Source organism: Canis lupus, chromosome 33 (genome assembly GCF_048164855.1).
Source record: "Canis lupus baileyi chromosome 33, mCanLup2.hap1, whole genome shotgun sequence".
Taxonomy (NCBI): domain Eukaryota; kingdom Metazoa; phylum Chordata; class Mammalia; order Carnivora; family Canidae; genus Canis; species Canis lupus.
The window spans coordinates 33,840,471-33,862,107 of record NC_132870.1 but is presented as its reverse complement, the minus strand read 5'-3'; the positions used below and the strand labels follow the sequence as shown (position 1 = coordinate 33,862,107).

General features: G+C 33.7%; 1 long non-coding RNA gene across 4 annotated transcripts in view; it reads right to left on the bottom strand.

The window, feature by feature from the left end:
• Positions 1–17,252, bottom strand: part of LOC140623697 (uncharacterized) — a 114,333-nt gene extending 97,081 nt beyond the window's left edge. Inside the window, exons 1-3 of one of the 4 annotated variants that reach the window (XR_012023250.1) lie at positions 15,356–17,252; positions 12,399–12,468; positions 8,280–8,374 (exon numbers count right to left, since the gene is read on the bottom strand). This is a non-coding gene — a long non-coding RNA (uncharacterized lncRNA). Of the gene's footprint in view, positions 1–8,279; positions 8,375–12,398; positions 12,474–15,355 lie in introns of all 4 variants that reach the window. The other 3 variants (XR_012023248.1, XR_012023249.1, XR_012023247.1) reach the window with 3 other exon arrangements.
• Between the last annotated feature and the right edge of the window lie 4,385 nt (positions 17,253–21,637).

Genomic DNA, 21,637 nt, shown 5'->3' with positions numbered 1-21,637 from the left:
TTTAAAAAATAAATGAAGAATTTCTCATAAATGCAAAAAGGAGTTAAAGTATTTTTCATTAATTTGAAAATAGTGGATAAATGGATTGTATTTTAAAAATATGGCCATGTAAAGTTAAGGATATTTTTTTTCAGCTTCTCCCTTGAGTGATTTATATGCATGTATACTTTAAAGTGATACATATATAATTTATATATATAGATACAGATATAGATAGAGATAGAGATGGGGGGGGTATTTTGTATATATACCTCTGTTGCAAAATAATTACATTATATCAGGACTATTTTATATCCTCACTTGACTCTCATGGCAAATGAAAGGTAGTCATTATATTTGAATGAATGAATGATTCATAAACAACATAAAAAACTATGTGAATTTTATCCTCAATATATTCAGCATTACCTTTCTTGTTTACATAGTTCCAAACTTGCCTACAATTATACTTTCAAAAAGGGGATTTTTAGCCATAAAGAAATAGTTGTATTTATGTTTCAAAAACAAGCACATGATTTTTAAAAATATGTAAAGATGCCACTTGCACAGCATAAAAATTACAAATACTCAAAATAAATGTACAAAATATGTGCAATATCCCCACACAGAAAATTGTTAATCTTCATGGACAGAAATTTTAAAAGATAGCAGATGGTGGGTATTTGTCATTTCTAATGGCTGAGTAATATATACAAAATGAAAAGAAATGCTATGATAATATTGAAAGTGTCAATTTTATAAAGACGTTGATCTAAGATGATTTATAAATATATATATAATTTTTAAATTTGTAAATGATTTTTTCACATGCATCATCTAATTTAATTCCCTTGACAATCTTGTGAATTTAGTCTTGTTAATCCTTATGGTAAAAATGAAGACTCACACAGGACAGACTCCTCAGGTTCTATCTAGTCTTATTATTAACTCAGGTCCTGGACTCTGAAGGAGGGGCCCAATCCCCTGTGTCATAAACTTTTCCTGGCACTGAAGCCCCACCAGTCTATAAGGTACAGGGTTCCCAGGAAAAATATTCTGATAAAAAACCATTATTGATGAGATTGGCATATTTTCTCCTGGAATGTGAACTCCATGAAGGCAAGGATTTTACTTTGTTTTGGTCATTGCTATATCTTCATCATGTAGAATAATGCTTGTGTCATAGGTAGCAGTCAAAAGTTACTTATTGTTTGGATAAAAATGAAGAATGAAACTTTACTCTGAAGTAGACAAAATGAAGAATGAAACTTTACTCTGAAGTAGACAAAGGTAAAGAGAGACTTAAATATGACTTGTTTTTATACTTAATCTAAACATTCAAATTCAGTGCAAGAATTAGAGATGTGTGCATGGCAAGGGGTAGCCTGCACAAATAAAATAATTACAGGCATTTCTTTGAACTTTAATGGTAAATTTACTTTGCTAAATTTTTTCCTCCTATTTCCAACCTAGGATCTCAATCACACTCAATAAAGCAATGAAAATACATTCTCCTTGTTCTTTACCCAAAAGGAGTCAAAAACATATCTCCACACAAAAACTTGCACATGGATACTTAAAATAGATTTATTTATAATTACGAAAACTTGGAAGCAGCCAAGATTATCCTTCAGTAGATAAACTGTGGTGTATCCAGATGACAAAATATTATTCAGTGCTAAAAATAAATGAGCTATCAAGCCATGAAAAGGCATGCAGGAATTTTAAATACATATTACTAAATGAAAAAAGCCAATCTGAGAAGGTGACATATTATATGATTTCAACTATATGACGTTCTGGAATAACAAAACTATGGAGATAATAAAAGAATCAGTGATTCCCAAGGTGGGGAAGGGAAGGAATAGATTAGTAGGCAGAGCATAAAGAATTCTTAAGACAGTGAAAATACTCTGTGTAATATTATAATGATGAGTGTATGTCAGTATACATTTGTCCAAACTGACTGAATGTACAACACCAAGAGTGAACCTTAAGATAAACTATGGACTTTGGATGATTATAATGAATCACTTTAAGTTCATTCTTGGTAAAATAAATAATTAAATAAATAAATAAATAAATAAATAAATAAATAAATAAAATATATATATATATATTATTCTGGTGAGTGATGTAGATAACACGAGGGGCTATGCATGTGTGGGGTGGGATGATATGAGAAACCTATTTTCCTCTCAATTTTGTTGTAAACCTAAACTGCTCTAAAAAAAAAAAGTATAGGGCAGCCCGGGTGGCTCAGCTGTTTAGCACTATCTTCAGCTCAGGGCCTGATCCTGGAGATCCAGGATCGAGTCCCACATCGGGCTCCCTACTTGAAGCCTGCTTCTCCCTCTGCCGCTCTCTCTCTCTCTCATTAATAAATAAATAAAATCTTTAAAAAACAGTATTAAAAGAAAAGAATAGTTAAAACACTTTTGAAGGAAAATAAGGTGGAATTTTTTCTACTGAAATCAAAACACTATAAAGCTGGAATAACTTACACAATGTTGTATTGGCACAAAGCACAGAAAAATAGGACAATTGAACAGAACAGAGAGACTATAAATATACACATTTGATTTATGTCACAGTGACCCTATAGCACAGCGGAGAAAGGATGGACTTTTCCATAAACGGTACTTGTGTAATTGGGTACTCTGTGGAAAAAAATTGAATTTTAACCCCTACCTCACACCACACACACAAAAAAAAACAATTTCAAATAGAATGTAGATATAAATATGAAAAGGAAATCAGCATAGTTTGATAAGAATATAAAATCATACAGTCACAATCTTGAGCTGAGTAGAACTTTCTTACACAGGAAGCAAAAAGTTTTAACAACGAGGGATAAAGTGATAAATCAGTTCACTTTAATATGTAGGAATTGTGTTCATCAAAAAATGGCATCAAGAAAGTTAAAAAAGAAGCCAAAGAAAGGAGCAAATGTATTTACAACACATATGACTGAGAAACGGCTTATATGCAGGACAAATGAAACATACATATGAAATTAATAAGGAATAAAACACATAACTGAAAAAAAGGTCAAGAGACAGAGTCAAATGACAACCTATGAAAATTTGTGGAACATACTAATCATCAGGAAAATTAAATTAAAATATAATAAGTCACTATTGCACACCCACTAGAATGGGTAAAATCAAAAAGACTTTTAGTACCAAGATATGGCAAGGGCACGGAGCAACTAATTCTCATATTCTGTTGGCTAATGTTAAATTGATACCAAGAATTTATAAATCTATTCAGTAGTATCTTCTAAAACTGCACACAAACATTCCTTATAAGATAGCAGTTCCATTAGTAAGATATTCCCAGTAGAAATGCTTGCACATGTATCTCAAGAGGCATGTAGGAGAACTTTCAGCATTATTTACGAGAGCTAAAAACTGGAAACAAATCCAATTTCCATCAACGGTGAAAGGAAGAGATAAATTGTGATACTTCTGTCCAGCGTAACAAAAACCAGCAATGACAAAGAATAAAATATTACTACTCATAACAACATAGGTGAATCTTAGAGGCATAGCATTGTGAGAAACAAGTCAGGCACAAAAAATACATATTTTATGATTCCATTTATATAAATTTTAAATCAAACCAAACTATAGTGAAGGAGGGAAAGGACAGAAATAGGAAATGCTGAGGGGTTAGGTACTCTGCAGTGCTGGTAATTTTCCTTCTATTTTTCTTATTGCTTGTAATTTTCTTTTTCTTAATCTGGAAAGCGGATAATCATTGATCTCTACATTCATATTTTGTGCACTTCTTGATAAGTGGATTATATCTTACACAAAAGACTCAAAACCATGGTAGATAATATTTTTTGTAGAAATGTTTGACAACCATAGAAACCATAGGGACAGCTATGAATCAAGTTCAAACATATGAAACATTTTGATAAAATTCTGAGGGGAAATACCTTCCTGGCTTATCAAGAGGAAAACTGTCTGACTAATCTAAGCTATTTAAATTTCCAAAAACCACTGAAAATTTCCACATCAAAGACTGGAAAACAAATTCTACCAAGATGACCAGGGGTTAGAGGAACATTTGTCATGGATAGGAAATTGGCTCAGAACAAGGAGAAGAAAGACAGGGGAAGAGCAAATTATACTCTCCAGATGAGTTAATATAAGAACCTGTGCTATTTGGCATTTTTAGAAAATAATCTTAACAAGGTAAACAGCATATCATTTATATTTACTTGCTAAGCTTTGTTTATCACTTTGACTTCACCTTCCCTAATTTTTTCCTCAGAATTTTTTCTATATTGTTCATTTTGTTCATTTATTTATTTGTTAATTTTGTTTCATAATATTTACTGGGGTTTATGATATAGGATTAATGTGTACAGATAGTGTCTTAGGCATTAAAGTTTCAGTGTAAACAAAACAGAAGATGCCCTCACTGATTTTGTATTCTACTGATGGATGTAGACAATAAGCAAAGAAATAAGTCAGTAAGATAATTGCAGATTATAAAAACTGTTGTGAAGGAAATTAAAATGGTATGGGATATCATTCAAACGATAAGGGATAAAGTGCAATTTAATCTTGATGGGGAAGAACCTTAAAAACAGTATTTAGGAAAAGCCCATCTGAGGAAAGGAAATGAATCACTTTAAGTTCACTTCCCTAAGGGAAGACCTTAGGGATGAAATGTAATCATGCATTTAATTCACCAATGCATATGGAACACCTAAAGTGTAACAGGTATCATTCTAGGTTCTGGGAAATCAACAATGAATAAGAAAGACAAAAATGCAACTTTAATGGCATTGACATTGAAACCTACCAAAAGAAGACTTCCATGCTGAAGCAACAAGGACTACAAATAATCTGGTTGGAAAAAAACTCGATGGGCTCATTAAACTTTTAAAAGGAAAGACTATCAACAACATAGTGAACCATTTCAGGAGGGGCCTGCAATGGATTTAAAGAAGTAGGCAGGGACTGGAATGTGTGTGATCTGTGGCTCATGAAAATGAGGCTGCTTGATATTCTTAGTAAAATTAGAAGACATTGATGGGTTTTAAGCAGAGGAATGGTATAATCAGATTTAATTTAAAATCGTACTTGCTGTTTTGTGGGAATGATATGAAAGGGATAATAGCAGACCTAAAGAAACAAATTAGTAAGCTATTTTCCAGGCAAGAAAGAATAGTAAACTGAACTGAGATTAAAAAAAAAAAAAAAAAAAAGTGGAGATGGAGAGTAAACAGATTTGGAGAATAATGTAAGGATACAGTAATCAGAATTTACTGAAAGGTTGGGAACACAAGAAACAGCTAGATGGATTTTGCTGCCATTTGCTAGGGTGACAAAGGAGAGGAGTTTAAGGAGGAGATTAGGGTGGAAAATCATGAGTTTCTGTGCTCACTTCAGCAGCACATACACTAAAATTGGAAAATCATGAGTTTCTGCTTTTATAATAGGTATGTTGAAAGGTATATAAAGAATTGAATTGTGGTGTCAGATAAGTAGTTCGAAATACAAGTTCAAGAACCTAGGGATAAGTATAAACATTTGAGAGTCATCAGAATAAGTATTGAATTTATATCTATGCCAAATGAGGAGATCACCTAGGAAAAGTATATTTATATTTAAGAGGCAAAGAAAGGGTGCCTGGGGGGCGGGCACAGTTGGTTAAGTGTCTGACTAGATTTTCGTTCAGGTCATGATCTCAGAGTCCTGAGATGGAGCCCTGAGTCCAGCTTAGAGTGGAGCCTGCTTAAGATTCTCTCTCTTCCTTTGGCCCTACCCCTGCTGATGCTCTCTCTTTCTCTAAAATAAATAAATAAACAGTACACAAACGCACACCCCACACACATACACATGCATGCGTGCACACACAACCATGCCAGTAAATATGATTTATATATTTAATATGCTAAATTATTCAACTTCTATTTTAATTTACCTAAGTTTGCATTTCTTCTTGACCTAAATAATAGCAATAATAATATGTTTATTGTATTTTGTATAAATTATATAATTTATTTTCATACACATTATAATTGAGCTCAGCAGGACAAATGCAATATTAAAAGTATTCTTTTTTGTTTTTCTGTATAGAGGTTTCTAGGTTCTTATTTTCTTTTCCTAAACATAATTACAATTTTTAAAAAGATTTTATTTATTTATTCATGAGAGACACAGAGAGAGAGAGAGGCAGAGACATAGGCAGAGGGAGAAGTAGGTTCCTTACAGGGAGCTGGATGTGGGACTTGATTCCCAAATTGGGATTACGCCCTGAGCCAAAGGCAGACGCTCAACCACTGAGCCACCCAGGCATCCCTAATTACAACTTTTTAAAAATAATTTATTTATTTGAGAGAGAAATGGAGAGTTTGAATGGGAGGAAGGGCAGAGGGAGAAGGAGAAGCAGACTCCCTGCTGAGTGGTGAGCCTGAGGCAGAGTTCAATCCCAGGAACTCTACCCGTAACCCCTCCCCTCTTCATGACCTGAGCTGAAGGCAGATGCTTATGTGACTGAGCCACAGGCACCCTGATTTTATTTAATTATACAGATTTTAAGATTACTGTAATAACTGTTAAAAGTTATTTATGCAATTTAAAAGATAGTATAACTAAATTTTCATTTGTTAGAAGTGAGGCATCAGCAAAATAAGTGGTATCTAACAATTGATGACTATGCACTAAAAAAAAAGAAAAAATATCACTTCTCACAAATTCCATGAACCAACCATATGGAAAACATTTGACTTTATTTTTTTCAATAAGGTATTTTGACATATTGACATATATTGACCACTAAAAAGATGTAGGTAGAGTCTACAGTCTTAATATATTTGAATTGTGACAATAGAAAAACTTGAATAAAAGTGTCAGAAAAATAGATGGTGGTATGGGAAAACGAGATATTTAAAACCAAGGTTACAGAAGTGTTATATTTTCTGGGCTGAAAAAAAAAAAAACAGTATAAAAATGGCTGTCCAAGAGAAATAAAAAGAAATTTGAAGATAAGACCAAAAAACCCAAAAGGTAGCATTCTGAATGATTTATTTATGTGGATACTGAAGTCACAAATACACGGGATTTAGGAATCTATACTCTTGAATAAAAGAGCTTTAGTAGGTAGGCAAATAGACAAGAATAACAGAAAAAAATGGAGGAGGGATAAAATTAAGTGGCATGAACCTCAAGAACAGTAGTAGGTGTCTGAAGGAGGGGGAATAAAGAGGAAGTAGTGGAAACAGAAATAAAAGAGGACACCAACCCAACCTCTTATACCTCATTTAGTATGAGAAAGAACAAAGCAGCCTTATTTTGAGAGGCCCACATTAAAGCTAACAGTATAAAGGGACAGGCAGTTTTTTGGATAAGACAATAATATAAAGAATGTTCCTAGAAGAGATCGAACATATATGGTAGTTTTCTGATAAAGAACAAAAGTTTTAAAGGAAAATAGGATGGGAGTAGGAGGAAAATTAAGAGCTGGTCAGACCAGCATGGAGTTTTGTGTTTTTGTGAACATGAATGTCTTGTAATCAAATTTCTAGTTATGACTGAGCTAAACAGGGATATGACATATGATAGCGTTGATCTATGTCTTGGAGAAAGAAGGGCAACGAGAACTATTAATCTGAACAGAAACACTACCCTCAGTGATATGGAAGCTTGTTAGATAAGAGTCCCACAAGGCTCGAAAGAATTTGACCATGGATAGTCAAAGACTCCATGGCTTCAAGGCTAGGGGTAGTTGATAGTATTCCCAGGCTGGTAGCAACTTCCCAGGAATTTGAACCATATAACGTCCCATCAGCTTCTAAGCATTTTTCACAACTTTTCTCAGTCCCACCTCCTTCAGTGAAAATTTTCTTACCTCTCCAGACTATAGCATTTGAACTCCTAGGGCACTTACTACTATCTGCACCATTCTTCTCATTAATTAACCACATATCAACTAGCTCTAGGAATTGTCGCATATATATGCAACTTATTATTTCAAGTATTTAACATGTTCATAAAGTGCAGTACCACATTTTATCCTTAGGATGTACATCTGTCAAACTGCAAATTAAGGTCTACAAATAGCATTTCTATTTTTCCACAACTACACTCAATCTTTGCCCATTTTTCTTAATAGAAGAAATTTAATATGATCAATTCCAGATATAGTCAAATATTTATGGATTTCCTAAAAACACATAAATAGTACTTATAGGGTATGTTACCTAATTCTAGAATATTGGGTTAGGGAATTATGCTTAAAAATTTGAAGGCATAAATTTAAAAGAAATTAAGCATTACCACATACAGCTAATAATGGAATACTTCATCTCAGAAGGATATTCAGGCCAGTGATTCATTCAACAGATATTAGTATCTGCTTTTAATTCTGAACCCTGTAATAGACACACAAAGGGAACAAAATTAATAAGAAACAATTGTTTGTATCAGAAAGCTTTCAATATATTAAAACAAAACATTTCTTATAAATAATGTTTTTGTGTATGTATTTATAACAATGATGAATCTATAAAATGATATTCGTATATGCTGTCTAGGAAAAAAGAGAAAGGAAGGAAGAGATGGAGAAAGGAAGGAATTTGAAGCAAGTTTTCTACTTTATTTTTTTTAAGATTTTACTTTATTTATTCATGAGAGACATATTTCCTGTGGGTTTTTCACAGATGGCTTTTAAGATGTTGAGGAATGTTCCCTCTATCCCTACACTCTGAAGAGTTTTGATCAGGAATGGATGCTGTATTTTGTCAAATGTTTTCTCTGCATCTATTGAGAGGATCATATGGTTCTTGGTTTTTCTCTTGCTGATATGATGAATCACATTGATTGTTACGAGTGTTGAACCAGCCTTGTGTCCCGGGAATAAATTCTACTTGGTCATGGTGAATAATTTTCTTAATGTACTGTTGTATCCTATTGGCTAGTATCTTGTTGAGAATTTTTGCATCCATGTTCATCAGGAATACTGGAGACACAGATAGAGGGAGAGGCAGAAACACAGGCAGAGGGAGAAGCAGGCTCCATGCAGGGAGTCTGATGTGGGACTCAATCCTGGGACTCCAGGACCATGCCCTGGGCCGAAGGCAGGCGCTAAACCACTGAGCCACCCAGGGATCCCCTAGTTTTCTACTTTTGAGGATGGGGTCAAGAAAGAAAAAACACACTCTTCCATATGACCACCACAATTACTGTCATTAGCTAGTAGACTCAGAATGAACAGATCAAGAATGGCAGATCCAGTGTTCTTAGATCCTCAAGGCAAATATTTTCAATAAGAGTGAAGTTTATCTGTTTTCATATGGAATGTAGATACAAGTCACAGTGTGTGACTCAACTACTTTTGAGTAGTTTTCAAAACTTTTTTCTCAGATGCCTGGGTGGCACAGTCAATTAAACATGAGACTCTTGGTTTCTGCTCAGTTGGTGATCTCAGGGTCATGTAATCAAGCCCCTGTGTCCAGCTCTGCACTCAGCATGAAGTCTGCTTAAGATTCTCTTTCCTTCTCTCTTGTCTCCTCCTCCAACCCCCATGCTTTCTCTTTCTCTCCCAAATAAAAAAAAAATCTTAAAAAAAAAGAAACTTTTTTTTCTCAACAAACTGCTACATTCACCACGATATTACAAATAAGCTATTAATTGAAAAAAAAATCTACCAGACAAAACATGTGTAAATGTGGTAGGCCCCATATATGATTGTTTAAAAATGATAAACTGAAAATCTGGGATTTGTCTAAATTATGATAGTTACATTTAAAAGTAGTGCTCATTTATTCATCCAACAAACACTACTACAATTCTATTATGCATTAAGTACCTAGAAGATCTTAAAATATTTGTTTATACTGATTTATATTTCCAAATAGTTTATTCCAATCCCAAGCCAAAAATATTTAATTTTTTCTCCAACTCTTTAACACACAAAAATTACTATCCTACCCAGGTATATAAGCAACAATAGCTGATTTTAAAATAAATATATGAGAGTAGAAGGAAAAAATGAATTTAGGGGTTTTTCAAAATTTATTTTACATAGTAGAGACAACACAAAATTGCCACAATTTTAGTATACTAGAATATTCTATGAAAGACTTCTGTTCCTTGGTTTAAATGATGTAATTTTGAGATTAAACCTGTGTTTTAACAAACATAAAAAACTAATAGACCATGGAAAAAAAACTAGAAGGGTCATGAAAAAACTAACAGCAACCAAAACAAGCAGATTACAAAGTACGCCTTATTCAATTAAAGTTCGGATAAACTAGGGTACACATACTGCAAATTTAAGATGTCCCTAGGCATTAGTAACGTGTATAACTAAGCGTTACTTGGTTGATTTTTTAAGGAATTCTAGCATTACCACAGTTTATAGTCAATGTGCCTTTCATTGGGTTTCTCAATTCTTGCTCTTTGCTCTATTAGGTAAGTGAGCCAAGATATTAGTGAAGTAACTGCCTAAAAAGTAAATGGTAATGTTACTTGATCTTTAAAGGAAAAGATCAGTGAAAACAACATGTAGGTTGGTACCTGCAACCTTAGATATGTGTGACCTCATTGAAGGAATTATCATTTAAATTAATTTTTGTAGAGTTAATCATTACCTAATCTATATCTATGTCCTATGCTAAAATGGATACAATAGAAAATAGATAATAGATAAACATACAGTATGGCTTATCTCTAATATGTAATTGATATATATGCATATGTAAATATATATACGTGCAGAAATCTTAACCAATAGAAATTTTAATGGCATTCTTAGAGCATCATAATACTATTGTGCATTTATTTAGTGGGTTCCCCCTTTTTGACTAAATTTGCATTTTGAATTAGGATTCAGACTTCTTTCTGATTGTCAAGAATGAAAGAATAAACATATCCATATTCATGAGAATAGAGAAATTTATATCAAAATGTAAGGAAGTAAAACTGACTGTACCTACACTTAAACAGGGAGCAAAGGGTAGTAAACTTTCTAAGTCAGGCCAGTATAAAGGATGCCTTGCAAGAATATGTTAAACAAATATATCCTATGGAATGGATGCTCATTTTCATTCACTCCATGCTCAAAATATCACAATATTTGAAAGAAAAAAAAAATCTGAACTTCCCTTGTGTATTTACATGTCCATGGGGAAAATGGTGAATACTTTAATAAAATATACATATTTCATTTGATAATTAAGTCAATTCCATTCAGAACTAAGCAACATAAACTGTGAAGGACCCTGTCAGTTACTGTCAGAGATGGTTTCTCTTTGTTCTTGCAATAATAATACTGATACAATAAACTGCGTAAGCTGCAGCTGGTCTTCTGGCAAGTTATAGGTAAAGGTGGAAGTATGCTCTCTTTATCCTCCTCATTCATTCTCCAGATTAACTCAGCAGTTCTCCCAAGAAATAGTACTAATTATAAAAACCATAGTAAATTCTCAGTCTGTGTTCATTATTATATTAGCTTGCTGGGGCTGCCATAATAAAATACCACAGACTGGGTGGCTTATATCACAGACATGTATTTTCTCACTGTTCTGGAGACTCAGAGTCCAAGACAAAGGCATCAGCATGTTTGATTTTTTTTTTCCTGAGGCCTCTCTGTTTAGTCTGAAGTGGCTATCTTCTCTCAGTGTCCTCACATGGTCTTTCCTCTTGTTGGAGCATGCTTGATGTCTCTCTATTGAGTCCAAATTTCCTCTTTTTATAAGGACTCCAGTTGAGTAGAATTAAGGCCCACCTTAATAGCCTCATTTCGCAACTGAATTACTTCTTTAAAGGCCCTATCTCCAAATACAGTCATTCTAAGGCAGTGGGATTAGGGCTTCAAAATATGAATTGTGAGAGGAATACAATTCAGCACATGACAGTTATTCTTAGTATTATTATGATTATTAGTTTAAAAATACTATTTTACTTAATCTTCATAGCTACACAGAAAGAAAGGTTAAGTATTTTTATCTCTATTTAACAAAAGTTTCTAAGACCTGAATTAAGGTTTCTTAAGGACTAGAATGCCTTCACTGAAATTATGCTTCTTCTGGAAAGTTAACTACCAAGAAAAATTTCAATGTAGATTTTCTTCCCTACCATTATTCTTTCCAGCCTACTGCTAGAAAATTCTAACTTGTAGCTAGAAGAAATCTTCCTTTCAACAAAGCAGAGCACCCGCACACAAATAAACAACCATAAATAGTGGTCTAGCAAAATTCTTCAGTCCTTAGTTTCAAATTCTTTCCCCTTTGCTCAGAAGAATTCAACGTTGATTCCGGGTAGTTGACGAACATTTGTTTTTCATCACAGGACTTTTTACGTCTGGGTTTGGCTTTAATCTTTAGGAAAGAAAAGCCACCATGTTGAAAATGGCCAAAAGACTTCACTAAGTATATAAGAATAAAACAGTCATACTTGCATGGAAGTGGTAGTTTCCATGGCAGCGGCTTTGGAAAAGGAGACCAGCAGCTACAGATTTCTTTAACTGTACTTAAAAAAAAATAAAAACATGAACCAGATATTCTAATACATTTTAAGCTATTCAATTAAGCTCAACAAATATACTTTGGGACCCTACTCTGTGGCCTCCATATTTGGGAATGTCTTTATTTTACTTAGACTAAGCTCTTTTCAGGAGAAAGGAGTACTTTCTCAAGTCCATAGGGATCTCTCTCTCCACAGGCCTCTATATCACATTATTCTATAAGACCACACAGATACCTTTTTTCTTGCTTCTTTTTGCATTTTTTTATTTCATTCTTTTCCTTTTCTCCAAGGAATAAAAAAATATATATTTTCTTCCACATACTCAGGCAAAAATCTAATGAATTATGTTGTTCCTATTGAGAAATATTTAGATGTAACCAAAACCTACTAAAGAAATATATCAAAAGCTATGATTAAAATGCTCTATTTCTTCCTTTATAACATTCATTTGCTTGTATTTCTTTGTCAGGAATAAAGGCATATAAGAGGGATCCCTGGGTAGTGCAGCAGTTTGGTGCCTGCCTTTGGCCCAGGGTGTGATCCCGGAGACCTGGGATAGAATCCCACGTCGGGCTCCCGGTGCATGGAGCCTGCTTCTCCCTCTGCCTATGTCTCTGCCTCTCTCGATCTCTCTCTCTCTCTCTCTGTGTGACTATCATAAATAAATAAAAAAATTAAAAAAATATATTTTAAAAAAAGGCATATAAGAATCTCTAATGAATTAATCTGGCTGAAAGTGTTTGCTTGTTTTGTCATAATATGTTTTTGCCAGTTCAAAAACTATTAAATGATTTTAATGTTCTCTTGCTCCTAAATATAGTAGGATAAAATTTTGCCATATAATAGAATAGAATTTTGAATGAATCTCTCCTACTGGTATATATAAATGGTATCTATAGATATTTTCTATATTTTTCCAAATGGATGACATTTGAGCAGGTAATACAATTTTCCTTTAAAACAACATAACAGGGCAGACCAAGTGGCTCAGCGATTTAGCGCCACCTTTGGCCCAGGGCGTGATCCTGGAGACCTGGAATCGAGTCCTGCATTAGGCTCCCTGCATGGAACCTGCTTCTCCCTCTGCCTGTGTTTCTGCCTCTCTCTCTGCCTCTGTCTCTCATGAATAAATAAATAAAATCTTTAAAAAAATAAAAAATAAATAAAACAACAAATTGGTTATAGAAAAAAATTCCATTTCAAAATGAAAATCAGTTCTGCTATATAATAATGATTTAGGACATTTATGCCCTTTTTGCCCATTCCATTCTTCCACTGTTTTATAAATGCTGTCTTTTCAGTTGACCCTAAGGAAGACGCAATGTTGTAGCCTCAGTGATTTTTTTGAATCTGCCCAGAATCATGAAATGAGTGGTCCCTGTGATCTTTTCACGATAGACTTGCTGTGAACTGGTTTGTTTTCACACCTCCACTCAAGTTACAGATCTAAGGTAATTCTCAGGCTCAGATGTGGCACAGTGCCTGAAAACACCAATTGATTTATATAGCCTATTTGCTTAGTTGAAAAGAAAAAGTAGACTGAGATTAGATCTTGCATATATATATACATATATATATGTTATGTTTTACCATGTTTATAAGATAAATTGTCTTCATACAAGAAAATACGTACAAATGAACCAGTTAATTTGTAACAGAACTTTATTAGCAAGTCTATGAATTGGCAGATGTTCTTTTCTTACATGTTGTTCAATGCTGGCATTAAACTGAATAATATTATACAAAACTGTAAAATTTGAGGTATTTTTAATACAAAAACCCATATGCTGACCTTTTAATATTTTTTCTGTTGGCCAGAACATAGAAAATCAGCAGTAAATTCTTAAAATATTACACAATCAATCTATTGGTAACATGTTTTCATGATTTCTGCCAGTTGGCACCACCATAAGAACTTTACTTACAATAATAAGCAAAAGTTTAGTAAACTTATTTTTTTGAAAAAGGAGGTGGTTAGATCTGAAGGAACAATTAATCTAAAAACTCTTACTAAGCAGAAATCACTGGACCGATCTTAAGGATAAAATATGGTCTAAGAAGGAGAGTGTGCCTTTAAAAAGTTTACAAGATACTTTAGGGGAGAAACCACATAAATGTAAAATAAACCAAAAACTAATCACTAATTCCTATTATTTTGAGAAATAGGACATTTGAAAGATCAACATTCTCTTATATTCTTTTATAATGAATCTTAAAACATTTTTTTCTAAGAGTATCCTACATGTGTAAAATAATCTCACTCCTACACTAATTATTTTTCCATAAATCATTAAGAGCACAACATCTTGGGCTTGCTAGATTTTCAAGACCCTTAAAAAGCTCATTGGCTAAAAAGTATGAAAAAAATCATAGTTATTAATTGATAATAAGATGTATACAAAACAGTACATTATATAAAACTATTCAACTGCATTGAAAACCAATTTAATATAAATAATGTTTAATGTGGGAGCATATTAATATCTTTGATATGCAGTAATAGAGAATCAAATCTCTAAGAGCTCCTAGACTCTATGAAAGCATTTAAATGGTCATGCTAAACATTTAAATGGCATTCCTAAACACTTTGAGTAAACAACAATGAAATACAATTAAGTAGCAGGGTTAAAATCATATGAACAATGTAACAAAACCTCAAAAAATTTCCTTCACCAAAAAATTATAGAAAGAACACAAAAGCATAATTTAATATATAATACTCCTATGATCTGGACCAGTTAGTAAAATTTCAGTAAGTGCAACTCCCAAATCAGGATAGCAATAATATTCTAATTTTTCTATTTTCAATCATTTCCTTCACTTCCAATCTATTAGTAACTGTCGGTTGACCAATTTTCTCTCTGAAAGGACACTGCCATTCCTACCTCCATGTTCCAGTTCATGCTCTCCTCACAAGGCAAGTGTTTGCCTTTCTCTCTCAGATCCAAAGCCACCCCATTTTCCCAACCATTGCATTGAAAGAAAACCTACTATGCTAATTAGCTAAATTGTGGCATCATATTCTTGTTACATCATATTTCTTGTTTATGAAAACCTACTATGCTAATTAGCTAAAATGTGGCATCATATTCTTCTATCTCTTCGTGTTCTTTTCAAATATGAGAAGGATTTCAACTGCCATGTTCTTTTGTTCAGTTTCTTCATATCCACAGAATGGGAAGCAAATGGGGAAGTATTGTGACATCATAGACACCATGGTCCAACTGCCTGTGCTTACCCATGATCCATAATTACGAACTTCTCACTGCCAGCTCCTATCCCCTAAATCTAGGAAGGCTGCTCCAACAGTAACCTAATGCTAGACTGTGTGCTACACTCATGTAGGTGGCTGGTTCTCCTTGGACTTTGATCCCTGGTGCCCAGTCTCTGCATTGGTTCCTGGAGCTAGAGTTCAGGGCCTATCTCCCTAGGTTTTGGATTAGTTGTCTCTCCAATCTGATCCATCAACATTATTTGGCAATTTGGTTCTCACTCTCTTCATGGCTCCAATCTACACTATTTCTGCAGCCCACTTTGGTGCTTCCCGCATCACACTGAATTGCTCATCTGCTTCCTCATGCACTATTTTCCTTTGTTATTATTTCTTAACCCTTAGCTTCTGAACTCTTGTCTAGTCCTACTTGGCAAATCCTGTTCAATTGACTGAAGTTCATCTTGCCCTATAAGATCTATCATCAATTTTTAAAATAGTGATTATCTTCTGAGTAGCAATTTTTGGCAGGTGTTATACATATGATTTACTCTAATCTACATAGCAGGTTATACATATGATTTACTCTAATCTACGTAGCAGGTTATTTCCCCCCTTTTAATGATGAGAAAAGTGAGACTCCACAAACTTAGCCTTAGTTTCTCTTCTTAGACTTCAAGTCTTAGACTTCTGGCCAATACAGTAGTAGCTCCCATACTAGAAAGATTTCTAAAATAGGATTCTGAGGATATATCCTAGAACTTCTTTTTTTTTTTAGAACTTCTGATTTTACTGGTTGCAAGGGCTATGCCAAGAGATTTCAACAATGAGCCAGGTTTGGGAGCCATGCTACTGCACATATTGCCTCTACCTACCTGTATGTAATCTGTATTGTAAAGCACACTACCCCTGGAATGAAACATGGATCATTCTTAAAACTGGCAGTGTGTTCTTACAGATTTATGGGGTGCAATTTTACTCAGGGTACTTCCACGTATTATTCTGCTTATCTGAATAATATGATATACATTCTAGAGTATATGTCATCCATAGTCTCCTCTTTTAACCCAGACCTCAAATTTGCAGAGCAGTTGGTTAACACCAGTAGTCTTGGAGTGGGAATTTTTCTTCTTAAGCATAGAAGACCTACATAAAGACAAAAATCATGACCATGAGGTCATAATCATATAGATACTATATTATGTATTAGGAGAAATTAATAATACAGTGATAGTATCCTCTTTTAGTCATTAACACAAAGAAGTATATGCAACTGTATTGTTCCTATAAAGAGATCAAACTTTAACCTATTTTAAAATAAACTTTTCTACTAGAAAATAAATATGAACATTTTTTATGACTTGAGGATATACTTTATTGTATCACTATATTCCAACTAAAAACAGGAGGCAAAAATCATTTATTCATTACTCTGAAGTCATTTAGGTGCTTCATAGCTTAAAAGTCAAAAGTTAAAAGTATCAATTAAAATACGTAGGATAGCTACAACTCATATTGCTACTTGCACTCTTGAATCAAATGAATCATTAAACACTCAGATGTGTTAAGGGAATACTGAGTGAATCTTCCTACTGATGGGTTTAAATATAAGAACAAAACAACTAGGGATCCCTGGGTGGCGCAGCGGTTTGGCGCCTGCCTTTGGCCCAGGGCGCGATCCTGGAGACCCAGGATCGAATCCCACGTCAGGCTCCCGGTGCATGGAGCCTGCTTCTCCCTCTGCCTGTGTCTCTGCCTCTCTCTCTCTCTCACTGTGTGCCTATCATAAAAAAAAAAAAAAAAAAGAACAAAACAACTAGATAGCTATTTTACCAAACATGATGGTGACCATAATTTTTTCCACATTTATGCAAGAAAGAAAAATAAGGAATAGAGATATCTAGTAATCCTCTGAATCAATTAAGAATTTACTGGAAGACACAGAGAGAAAACCTGGGCTATATGACTGATGATTACTCACTAAACACAGCAGTGCCTCATGATGCTCACATTAATGTTCCTACTTTGCTTTCCCATTGTTACAGAATCCTCTTAGTTGACATTATCAATTGTGTTTTTCCTACAGGTCAATAAATAATTTAAAACCTGATGTTTAAAGTACAAAGTAAATCAGCACAGCAATGGAAACCATCAACACAGTGAAAAGGCAACTTATTGAAGAAAATATTTGCAAATTTGGACATTAGCCTCTTATCAGGGGCTAATGTATAAAGAACTTACACAACTCATATTAGCAAAAAAAACCAAAAAAACAAAAAGCAAAAAACCCAAACAACCCAATAAAAATGGGCAGAAGATCTGAATAGACAGTTTTTCAAAGACATACAGATGGCCAAAAGGTACATGAGAAGATGATCAACACCCCTAATCATCAGGGAAATCCAAATCAAAACCACACTGAGATATTACCTCACATTACCAAAGAGACAAGAAATTACAAGTGTCGGTGAGGCTGTGGAGAAAAGGAAAACTTGTGGACTGTTTATAGGAACATAAATTGGTGCAAAGGCTATTATGGAGGTTCCTCAAAAAATTAAAAATAGAACTACCACATGATCTAGCAATTTCACTTATGGGTATTCATTCAAAGAAAAGAAAATCAGTAACTCAAAAAGATATAAGCTCTCCCATATTCATTGCAGCATTACTATCAATAGCAAAGATGGAAACAACCTAAGCATCCATGGACAGATGAATGGATAAAGATAATGCGATGTGTGTGTGTGTCTGTGTCTGTTTGTGTCTGTGTAGTGGAATACTATTTAGCCGTTAAAAAAGATGAAATCTTGCCATGGATAGACCTAAAGGGCATTATGCTAAGTGAAATAAGTCAGACAGAGAAAAATGAATAGCATACAATTTCACTTACATGTGGAATCTAAAACATAAACAAAAGCTTATAGATACAGAAAACTGATGGGCAGCTGCCAGAGGTAGAAAGTGGGAGAATGGGGGAAATGGGTAAAGGAGGTCAAAAGGTACAAACTTCCAGTTATAAAATATATAAGGGGTACCTGGGTGGCTCAGTTATTGAGCACTTGCCTTTGGCTCAGGTCCTGGTCATTGGGTCCTGGGATCAAGTTCTTCATTAGGCTCCCCACAGGAAGCCTCCTTCTCCCTCTGTCTATGTCTCTGCATCTCTCTGTATCTCTCATGAATAAATAAATAAAATCTTTAAAATAAATAAGTCATGAGGATGTAATGTACAGCATGGTGGCTATAATTAAAACAATGTTAGGAGAGTAGATCTTAAAAGTTCTCATTAAGAACAAAAAAAGATCATTTGGTAACTAAATGTGACAGATGTTAACTAGATTTATTGTAGTCATCATTTTACAATGTATACAAATATCAAACCATTATGTTGCACACCTTATATAATGGTATATGTCAATTATACCTCATTAAAAAAAAAGTATAAAGACCAAAGTATGTTGCTTTTGTTTGGTTATTTTACCTGTGGTAGCAGTATAAGAAAATAGATCTGGACCTTGGTTGGTCAAGGCTTCACATAAAAAGTTCTGAGTTGAATATAGTTGATTTTGGAATAAACCCAAAGAAAGAAGAGGATCTACTTCTGAAATGGCAGCCCAAGAGGGCACTATGCCAGGAAAGAGTTTAAAAGCCAGGAAATGAATCAGGCTTGTGAATGGACGGAGTCAAACACATCACTAAATCAGGAGGTCCAGACAGATGGAAAACCAGAAAAAAGTACCCAACTTTGAAAAATGCCCATTGCAAAGGAGATTGGGGTCAGATGGGCTGATGTTTTACTGGTTTATTCATTTATTCCATCGTTCTTTTAATGCATAACATGCTGGGTCAGGGTAATTTCCATAAAGCAAGGCATATGACTTATGTTATGTTGTGTTCCTTTAACAGAGAATCCATGACCTGTTGTCTGGAATTATGCCTTTTGTGAACTCCAAAAACTATACTAAGAGGAAGATCACAACATTTAAAAAATAGCATCTTTTTTCAAGGATGGTAATTTGACATATATGCTAGTGTTGAATTTCTGAAAATTATTCATTCACTTATTCAAATAATGTATTTTTCCTCTCGACAAAGCAGGATCCTGTTAACTGCATATTACCAAATGGTCACACCCTATATTTAGTAACATGAATCTCAAAGGAACAAGAAATTCCCTAGTTCTTCACTCATATTAATATTGCTTAAAGCAAACTGTTAGATATAAATCTGAGCAAAAAAAAATTAATCTGTGCCTTGGAGAGTGAAAGAAAAGGAGAATGTTTCTAATTTGTTTTGTTTTGTTAAACTCCATTAGCTTTATATTTTATCAAAAGATTGCCTTCTTTGCATAATAACTTGATAGTTTTATAAACCTTACATTTACAATTTGACATTTGGACAAGGCATCTCTAAGAGGTATTTCAGGATTCTTATTAATTATTTTATATATCACAAAATTAGTATCTGATGTCTTTTTAAGGTTTCTCTGCAAATCTGTAGAATCAAATCTTCATCTTGCTGAAACAATACTATTTCCTTATGCCATAAAAATTCTCCAGTTATAAAAAGTACGTATACTATTTTGTCTGTTATGTTTTCTCTACTTCCATCTATAAGCTTTAACACTTTCGCTGTTCTGGGAGAGTGGTGAAAGAGGATGTCTAAGCTTTGCTTCATAAAGCCTTAGAAAATGGGGGTCTCTAGGCAGAAAAACGTTCCTTTGAGATACTTAGGAAGCCCAAACCAAATTAAATCCTGACATTGGGAGGTTTATTATGGTTTCTTTTATTTAACATATAGTCACTGTTAAAGTAAAATACTTTTAAAATGGATCTTTGAGAGTCAAAGATGTGCTTACTTCTCCTCTAATAAAATGGTGGGGAGATCTGTAAATTGAGGGGTTTTTTTGTATATGTTTGAGGTGTGTTTAATTTCCTACTTTTTAAGTTTTCTTTAGAGTTTAAATTTTCTGCTTATTATAATACTGTCATATAAAGTGCTTAAAATAGGCATATATATATATATACTTTAAATCCTCACAATAATCCTATAAGATAATTAATTATTATTCTTATTTTATGGATTAAGAAACAGAAATGGAAAAAATGTAAATAACTTGTCATGAAAGTTATTGGGTTGTATTTCAACAGTGTCACTGATATTCATTGTTTAAATATCACAGGTAAACTATTTCTTGGAGGATTGTCATGTAATATAAAAACAGAAAGAGAAATTTTCTTCCTAATCATTGATTTTTGAAGTTAAAATATAATTGCTGATTTAATATAATCTGCTTCCTTGAAGTTGAACAACCAGATACAATGTGCATGTGAGTTTAGAATCAGACTCAAGCAAGTCATTTTCATTAGAAATTAACAGATCCAAATATGTCATTATTTGAAAATTTTTTACCTAGCATATATAAATAGCAAAGATTTTTATATGAAGTAAAATAGATACAAGTATCTTTCTTTCTTTCCCTTGTCTCTTTTCTTTCTAGAATTGATTTTTCTTTTTTCAAATATAAGTATTTTTAAAATTCTACTTGTTGACTTTGCATCTGCATCAAATACAAAAAGTATTGAATTGTTAACCGTAAATACTTGTGTAAAGGCAATTTCTTATTGTTAAAGCATCCATCATTAATAAGTATTCCATAATCACATATGGTCTAGGCAGGTCTTTCATTTGTCAATTTTAAAATAACACAGTCCTACTCAGGATGTAGTAAGAATGCAAAACTCCATCCAGGTGTGGGATATAAAGCATGATAATTTCCTGAGAGAGGGCTTCGAGCCCATTCTTCCCAGGTGTGCTTTATTATTTTTTTTAGCAGTCTTCTATTTGCTTCTTCCACAGGGAACAGCAGAATTCCAAGCATCTCCCTTAAAACTTTCAAAGTAAGACTTCCCATTGTTTGCAACAAACGTTGTGACTTTAAAAAGCTATCATCAAAAGT